The sequence below is a fragment of the Otolemur garnettii genome, unplaced genomic scaffold, assembly GCF_000181295.1.
Source record: "Otolemur garnettii isolate 467f Iridium unplaced genomic scaffold, OtoGar3 scaffold00086, whole genome shotgun sequence".
Classification (NCBI taxonomy): Eukaryota; Metazoa; Chordata; class Mammalia; order Primates; family Galagidae; genus Otolemur; species Otolemur garnettii.
In genome coordinates this window covers 6,885,723-6,895,395 of record NW_003852481.1, presented here as the reverse complement: position 1 = coordinate 6,895,395, position 9,673 = coordinate 6,885,723, and the positions used below count along the sequence as shown (strand labels likewise).

Sequence of the window (9,673 nt, the reverse complement as noted above, 5' to 3'; positions counted from 1 at the left end):
GCCGAGCCTGTATTTTGAGTGTTAATCACACAGATCTTTTGTTTTAGTTGGGAATAACGTGTGGTTTAGGAAATGTAAATAGTTCTGCATGTGAATTAGAAGTCAATTTCTGTTATCTCAGACTCCCTAGCTTTGGAGCCCACCATTACCACCAGGGATGGCGTGAGGGTTGTGTATCATCATCTATCCACTCCTCTCTACACAGTTCTGAGCATGTGCTTTTCTTCCCCGGTAATCACTCTGCAAAGCAGTCCTTTAATATATCCTAGAGAATATAATTTCTATTCATTAGCAAAGTCCTTAGTGCAGAAGAGCAACAGTTGGCCTTCAGCACAACCCCGTTTTGTCTAAAAGAAACGTAATATATTTATTTGGAAATGCTGGAATAGCACCCAGCTTTGAATTGCTACGCAAGTAGCTCAGTCTAAAACTATTATTCGTTTATTCTTCTTTCGCCATGAACGAGCATCCCGGAATCGCATCCATTGAGAAGAAACGACTTGCTTTGCCAACACAATTAGTTTTAGAAGACGCCTCTGTCTTCAGATGGTTCTTCTCCAAAGTCCAAGTTGGATGACTACAGTTATTGTTTAATTAATATTTTTTAACCCCCCCCCTTTCTCCCAAGAGCCTCTAAGCAGATTTAGCAGGCTTAAAAGGACTCCCGTTCAAGGTGATTTCAATGCCATCCCTCTCGCAAATAAAACACTGGCTTTCCTACTTGGGGGCCTCTATTTTTTTTCTCACTCTTTTCATTCTCGTAAAACCTGTTTCACTGGAGAGAGTTTTTCTTCAGGGTTAGGTTATCTTCTCCAAAAAAGGTGCTATCTTATGAATGAAAAGGCCGTACCACCTGTCCAGCTATGAAAAGGAGTGAAGGGGGAGGGGTGGAAAGTCTGAGGTTTTCACCTTTCATTGTGAAGAGCAGAAGGCTTCAGTGATTATTATTATCTTTTATGGTTTATTTTTACATTCCTGTTTCTTTTATTGCTGTTAAGCTAATTCAGATCGTCATGCGTCGTGGATGGGAGTCACACCACATAAACATTCTATAGAGGGGACTGCACCTCTTCCTTTTGTGGGGTCCGTCAGTTCAGACCTTAAGCTTCATAATTGTTTGGCCCTTTTAGTGATACGGGCCCTGATTAAAAAGTTGTATTGAGCTCAGAGTCTTTTAAAGAGAAGGTGGCTAATGGTGGCAGCTGAAACTGAAATAGCACAGGCAGGGAAGCGGTGACTACTCTCTCTGTCACAGTATTCCTTGAAAAGAGTCTTCACACATCTAATCAATGCTTCCTTTCACGGAGAGATACCTTCCTGTATGTAAATACAAGTTGGACTGTACTTGACCTCAGTTCGTCAGCTTTAATGCTGAAAACCAATAGACATAAAGGTAGAAGTAGCTTGACGTTTATTAGTTTGTAAAGTTAAGACTCAGGTCACCTTTGGTTTGGCGTGGTATAAGGAATCATTCTCTCTCTCTAAGTAGAACTAACTCCTATTGGAATTGAGATTCAAGAGTTTCAAGGGGACGAGAGAAACTTTACATAATTCTTCAATAACTTTTCTTTTTTTTTTTACTTTGGAAAACCTGACCACTTTCTAGTTTGCAAGTTGAGAATTATCAAAACTCTGTTCACTGGATAAGTTTTGTGGTCCAGGGATTCATCAGAAATCCAGGCCAGGGACTCCAAAGGAGAAGTCCTGCCGTGCTTGTTCATAGCTGCCTCTTTCCAAAGAAACTTCAACACGTAAGGGACAGTGGAAGAAATGAGATTTGCGCAAAGGGGCCTTTGTGTGCCTCGGTGCGGTTGGCGTTCAGTCGGACCCTGAGCCGACTGTGTTGTGGCAAGTCACCCCCAGCAGCATCAGTATTCCTGGCTCCGCTCCCTTCCTGTGCATTTTGGAGTTAAAGGTGAAATTCCATCTTTAACCCCCTTGTGGTTGTCTGAACAGTGATTAATGAACTCGATGTGATTCCCTGCAGATCTTTCAAAGGGTGGATGAAGGATGGAATTTCAGCCTTGTTTTTTTTTCTTTTTTTTAAGCCAGGCCTTTTGCTTAATACAGCTTTTAAAATTAATGTCCTCTTCTGAATGCCAAGAAAACAAAAGGAATTTCTCAAAAGTGTATGCAGCTTGACACAATAGACCTTAATTGGTGTCAAGGAGATATTAGGAGAAATGGGAAAATGCCCACTTAGCTGATAAGACTGAACAGTGGGACCATGGTAGGAGCCGTCATCCCACCGTGTACGTAAGCTATAGCAAAACTGAAACTTATTTGCCATATAGATCATAATGACTCCAGAGGAGCCATTATACTCTATTATGTAATTACATAATCAAAGCATGCATAGTAATCAGCTTTTGGAATTCAATGCTAATCAAACATACCTATAGTATGTGTTTAAGCTAAAATAGAGAACGTTAATTTGCCATTAGTCAACTAAACAAGAGTGTGTATACAGAATATTCATGAATGTTGTGTCAGATGATATTTTTTTTGTTTTGTATTCAAGGGAAATCAATAATTTTAATTGAAGAAAAACACCAGCGCTGAGGAGAATTACTCTCTAACTTGCCTTTCAAAAATTTGGCCTCACCTTTTCCTGATTTACAAAAGGAGATTAGATTCAACTCAATATTTTTCCCTTCTCATAAACTCAAGTGACACAACAGTGATTACGTTGCCGTCGATTGTTATGGGTTCCTGACTGCGGCCACACCATAGGGTCCAGTGTAATAAATGCTGCATAAAACAGAGCTTTCAAAAACAACAACAAAAACCTTGAGCCTATATGGCTTTTGTAATTAGAAACAAATCAATACCTGTTATTTAGAAATAGCCAAGAACAGAAATACCTTGATGACTCGGGCCGGAGATCTGGCCTCTGCACTTGGCTCTACCTGCCTGGCCTAGGGTTTTAGGCAGGTCTCCTCCCTGTACCTTCTGTCTTAAAGTGAGAGGGTTGATCTAGGTTCCTTTTAGATCTGTTGACCTTTGATTCCATAAGGATTCTATGAAAAAGAAGGTGACACTAGCAAAGTGTTTGGTTTGATGTCATGTAGTCTTATCCATTCGGTCATGTGCTGGTTGGTGTAGTTTCATTTATCTCTAAGCCACAAGCAAAGTGTTGGGGTCACTGTCACATCTTCTTGTCCATTCAGTCATTTGCTGCTCGGTGTGGTCTTGTTTATCTCTGTGGGCTTCGCTTGCATAATGATTTTGGCCATTAAGTAGACAGCCGTCGGAGCAGACAGTCACCACATTCGACTTCACTGTTTGAAAGAGCAAAACATGGATGAGGGTCAAAAAGGTGAAGAGAAGCTTTGTAAACAGCAGACAGATTGATTGCTTTTGATTTTAAATAAATATGCAAGTATTCATGAAGGTTGAAATAGTGCCGCTCTTAGAAATAAAGAGAGTTGTGTGTGTGTTGAAGAGGTCTCTCCCTTAACCTTCGTACACAGCTGATGGACCTCGCTTTCTGGACGCCAGTTCTTCTGTCTCTTCTCTGCACCTCGTAGGGCTAAAAATGTTACCGTGATATTCAAATGGGACTAAATTTTTTCATCAAAAGCTTTCATGGCTTGAACTTCCAATAATTTATTTTCAAATTACTTTTACTATAATTCTTATTAATTCAAATAGGTTTCTGATTTGATATAAAACTCTGTAAATGCAGGGAACAGTTTAATGAATTGAAAGATCTGATTGAGTCTTTTAAAGGAAACGTAGAAAATATGCTGACAATAATTGCTTAGATAGAAATCAAATCTTAATGGCTTTGTTAATGATTTGTAGTGAACACTTTGTGTAGGTTGACTTGGGGGAACATAGGCAGTTAGAAGGATTTTTTCCCTCTGGGTTTCAGCAAGAAACAATTTTTCTCTGTTCCTTCTCCCGAAACGTACTCAACTCTGCGCTAATTCTCAGACACATTATCAGGAATGGCAGTGCCCCTACTGGTGAGAGTTTTCTTCAGGTAGGAGTAGAGATGATTTTTCCAAGTTGGCCACAATCTGGGACAGGGTTGTAAAAACAGGATCCAGACAAAACTGGGTGTTAAGTAACAAGCCATTTGTAGTTTCAGGTCAGAGAAGGCTCAGACACCTATAGAAAAGCAGCTTTCCGAAATGCGCTGCTTTGGAAATTTCAAACCCAGGAGGGTGGGAATGAATAACCTGAGCCTTTCATTTGTGTAAGATTTCAAGGGCTACAGTAAAAATGGCATCAATCAGCAGCAGGATGGTTTTTTTTTTCCTTACAATCTGTGTCTTTGGCTTGATTCTTACCTATTTTGACAACATAACTGTGCTGATTTAATGCTAGGTCCCCTCTTCCTAACAGCAGAAAGAAAAAGAAAAAAGTTTTCATAATATGATATGAAAGGTCAGGAGAGTATTTGCTCTTTCTCTGGGGTACCTGTCTTCCCAGTGAAGAGTCACTGATGCTCTTCAGTGTCAATCAGAGTTTACATAGTTACCCTAGTAGAAACCCAATTCTGTTTTAACTACGACTTGCCCTCTATATTATGGACTTGACTGGAGAGACTCCCTTGGTGTAACTGAAGTGCTTTATTTATGAACAGCCAGGCAGTGGGGGCGAGAACTCTGGTGCTGGGGAGCGCTCACCATGCACGGGTAATAAAGGCTCTCCCCAGGGGCAGAGTGCTGAGCGCTGGAAGGAGAAAGCTGTAGTAAACAAAGGTTTTCACGTGCAGGACAGCTTCCCTCTCATCTGAAAGTGTGTAATTGCATTCTGGATAAATTACAGAAATTAAAAAAAATCAGAAGTTGCTCATAGGGAAATAACCCTCTTTAAAAACAAATACAAGGCGAGTCAGTAGACCCTTTGGCAACAAATCCTGAGGCTGGCTAGTAAAACAAGCACGTGGTGTGGGTTGGAGGAGCCAATAGAATCAGGTTTAAACACCTGCTTGACCACTTAGCTGAATTACATCAGGTAACTTATTTAAATCTCTGCGTCTCAGCTCGGCGCCTGTGGCTCAAGTGGCTAAGGCGCCAGCCATATACACCCAAGGTGGCGAGTTCAAATCCAGCCCAGCCCGCCAAACAATGATGACTGTAACCAAAAAAAAAAAAAAAAAGCCAGGCGTTGTCGCAGGTGCCTGTGGTCCCAGCTACTTGGGAGGCTGAGGCAGGAGACTTGCTTGAGCCCAGGAGTTAGAGGTTGCTGTGAGCTGTGATTCCACAGCACTCTACCCAGTGGGACAGCTTGAGGCTCTATTTCTAAATAAATAAATAAATAAATCTCTGAGTCTCAGGTTTTTAATCTTTAAAGTGGGGATGGGTCTTTGGGATATATTCCTAGTAGAGGAATTGGAGGATCCAACCAAGTGCCCCTCGACCCATGAATGGATTAATAAATTGTGGTATATGTATACCATGGAATACTATGCAGCTTTAAAAAAAAGATGAAGCCTTTATCTCTTTTATGTTTACATGGAGGGATCCGGAACATATCCTCCTGAGTAAAGTGTCCAATATACTCAGTACTCCAGTGAAACCTACTTATATTTATTTACTCACACATTCTTGTAAAACATAGAACACAACTATAGCCCAAGATGATGGAGAGAAGTGTGGGGGGGGGAGGTCTGACAGTGAAAGGCAGGATCACACCTGTGGAACATAGGACAAGGGTACAAGTCAAATCTGTGAAATGTAGAACATGGATGTTTTGGCACAACAATCAAGTAAATGAGGTGAAAGCTATGTTGATTGGTTTAATGTAACCATGTTAGATTATATAAAAAAAAAAATCAGCACATTGTACCCCACATATGCATGAGTGTATTCATGATCTATGTGTATTTGACTGAATAAAAAAAAAAAAAGTGCGGATGGGGTAACTCTAGGAGTGAGAGAGGGAAGAGTGTATAAAGTAGCTGGCGTGCTGCCTAGCCCTGGAAAAACATTTATTCTCGCCATTTCTCCTTTCAGGCTCCCACTTTAGGAATCTCCCCCCCACCCCCCACCCCCGCAGGTGACCCTATTAGCAGTGCTAGTCTTGTAGAATGCCATTGAAATGGAGTTTCTAACAAAGTGAGGTTTTAGGGAAGAATCTAGGAGCTACGTCAATTAAAGATTAATAAGGGATTTATGTGCCAGCTGCCCCATCCCCACCCCTATGCCAGCCCTACCCATCTAATTGGTGGTCATGGTCATTACTAATCATCAAAATAATTTTGATCTTCCTTCAGCTAATAAGCTTCCTCTTCATTGTGGTGAAGGTCCCAGCAACTTCAGGTTTTACTACAGGAGAGTAAAGCCTCTCCAGGGCCATCGTTTTAGTTTCAGAAATTGTGAAGTAAGTTGAGAAGTTATAGGGATTAAAATTGCTGATATAAACTAAAGTCCAGTTTGATTCTCCTAAACCTCACCAGTATAGACCAATTAGCAGTCAAAAACGTCTACCCAGTCCAGACATTGCTCCACCTTTAAATAAATCACTTGGCTGTGAAAGCCTTTCTCAGTGGCTACAATATTTCACTTCTTTTGCTCAGAACATGTGCTGTTGCTGCTTTGACAGCATATCTGCTAATTGAGTTTTAGAAAATCAGAAAGGTTCTTAAAATGGATTCTTCGCGAAAGGCCCCAAAGTTGCCTGTTTGTACCCTGCTACCCATCAAATTGTGTTTCGTAACAACCTAATTGTCATGATATCTATTTCAAGGGGAAATTTATCAAGTCACAGTGCACCCTCCTGTTTAGAAGAAACAGTTGAGGCTGTGAGCAGAAATTATTTTTACAGAAAGGCTTCAGGCAGTTAAGAGTACTGACATACATACCATATTTTCAACACTGTCATTCACTTCCTTTGCCTCAAATAAATAGGTCATTATTATTCCATTTCAGCCATCTTATGGCGCCTCCAAGTAGGGCGCTCTGTTTAATATAACTGCTGCCCAGCTGACCCGTATAATTTATTGGTAATTTTTACAGAATGACATCTTTGGGCCACCACCATCAGCCCAGCCCAGGCACTTTGATATCTTTCAGCAAAATATTTCATTATCACTGATAATTTTTTAGCATTAGTAATATATCCATGTTAACACCGCTAGGAGTTGACATTTTCTGAGACACTGGATTTTAGGTTGGTCTTAGCAATTTCAAAAAATAATACTGTAATGATGGTACCACCGTGGATTTGTAGAGCACATTACATGCCAGAGCATGGCAAGGGCACAAAATCTCCAGACAGCAAAATTTTACCTGAATGATTTTTCTCAGCAATGACACATGAAAATAGGCTGGTCTTATGTGGGTTCATTATAAGTGATAATTAAGCATGCTTATACTTTTTTAGAGAACAAACAAATAGAAAGCTCTGATTGCATTTTATTACCCCCATGGCTTAACACACAAAATTATGGTCAACTGTCTGTGCTCCCATCCCCTATATACATGTTTTATAGCCTTAATATGAATATAGTGTGCTACTGTGCCACTCTCAGAATGTACTAGCCTTAGGATTTCTCTTGAAGAGCTAAAATTAAAGCATGTAGTTATTTCCACAGGAACTATTCTATTAGAGCATAATTGAATTGCATCTGGCTTTTTAAAGTCTCAGTGGCTGCGAGGATCTGGAAGGCCTTGGTTTATCTTGAAGTAGGATTAATGCCTGGCATCAGCCCGCCTTTCCACATGTATCTTTTGTAAATTGAAGATTCTTTATTTGTGTTGCTAATAACCTTCCTTTAGAAAGAAGAAATCCCTCCCACAACCCAATACAACTCCCATTTGGTATTCTAGTCTCCTCAAGGAAAGGCCTGTGACTTGAGGCAGTTTGAGCCCTTGAGTAGTGTCGTTTAATTTTTCCCTTCCCAATTTTCCTAGTAGATTGGGTGACCCCGGAGGCTATAAGGTGGTGGCCTTTCTGTGTACCTTTTCGCCAGGGCCAGCAAAACCAGCTAGAAAGGCTCCCTTGAGTGGCAGGAATTCCCTTCTCCTTGTTCTATTCTCAAATCTGGGAAGCCCCTGCTCCCTCCAGCTGGGTTCTGAATTCTCTGTTCCTCCCAGTAATCCTCCACAGAAAAAAGAAGCTTCCTTCCTTCCTTCCTTTTTTTTTTCTCAGATCACCTTTTTTCTTTGTTGTTATTATATAAGGCTGTTCAGCTCACTAAGCTTCCCCTGCTGGATCAAGGGAGGGAAACTCTACCCTCAGCTCACTACACGCCCCCTGGGCCTGTGTGCTCCACCCAAGTTAATTCCCAGGATCATAGAGCTCAAGGTCAGGTCTCATTTTACTTTGCTCCTCAAGCACCAGGAATTTTTGTTTATCTGTGGCTCTAATAATTTTTTTCTGTCCTTATCCTTCTAGTTTTTTCTCTTCTAATCCTTTGCCAGGGGCTGGTCTATTTCTAGGTGGATTTGGCTTAGCGCCGTCTCAGACGCCCCTTCTCACACTCCCCCACTGCGTCCTGCCAGAAAACAGGATCCTTCAGCCGAAATACGATAGCAGGTGGAGATCCTCCATTTACTCTAATTGCATCTCTATTTACGCCGTCTCGATTTTTCTTTTTTCTTCCGGATTAGTATTTATCTTTGACCTTTGTTTCTTGGTGTGACGACATTTTTTTAAGGAGTGAATAAGCCACCCTGCGTTGACATATAACAGCCACATGGGGAGCTCCTTGAGAGCAGGAACCGTGGGCTTTTATTCTTGTATCCCCACTACTCCCAACACGTCAGGGCCCAATAAATCTTTGAATTTGACGTCCAGAGAAATGATGATGATGATGATGATGATGATGATAGCAGCCACTACCATTTGTTCAGTTTTATGAGAAGCCAGACGCGGTGCTGAATGCTCTGTATTTATTATTTTTCTCCACCCCCCCACCCCGCTTGGGAGATAGCTTTTAATTACCGTCCCCAGTTTCCAAATGGGGAACTGGCTCAGGAACTTCAAATAATTGTCCTGAGATCACATAGCTGATCAGCCCTTCCTGATTGACCATAACATCCACTGTCCACAGCACACTTTCTGTTCTCGAAGTAGAGATAGGGATGAGGTCCTAGTTTTCACCTACATTGCAGCTTTTTTCTTTTTCTTTTTTTTTTTTCTTATTTGAGACAGGGTCTCATTGTGTCACCCAGGCTAGAGTACAGTGGCATCATCCAAGCTCACTGCCATCTCCACCTCCTGGGCTTAAGCAATCCTCCTGCCCTGCCTCAGCCTCCCAAGAAGGTGGGACCACAGGTACATGCCACCATACTCAGCTAATTTTTCTGGGTTTTTTTTTTTTTTATTTGTTTGTTTGTTTGGGATTTTTGGTAGAAATCGGGTCTCACTTACGTTGCTCAGGCTGGTCTCGAATTCCTGGACTCATGAGACGTTTCCACAGTCTCCCAAAGTGCCGTGAGCCACGGCACCCAGCTCATTGCAGCTTCTTAAAGGCTAGGACAAGGTCATATACTTCTGTATCCCCTGCTGTGCCAGGTGTAGAATTGAGCACTCAACAATCGCTTCATTCTTTGCTTCTAAATTGAACTCTCTTCTCCTCTTGCCTTTACTGTGGCTCGCTTAGGACATTTCTGAGATGCCCTCGCTGCTGTCACAGATCCTAGAAGCAGCAAATTAGAGCAGATCTGGAGATAAGAGAACCTGCAAGCCTTGACTTTCCGACATATTCTGAGGG

General features: G+C 41.5%; 1 protein-coding gene across 1 annotated transcript in view; it reads left to right on the top strand.

Annotated features, from left to right (window-relative positions):
- CADM1 (cell adhesion molecule 1) overlaps positions 1-9,673 on the top strand; it is a 338,357-nt gene that overhangs the window by 259,799 nt on the left and 68,885 nt on the right.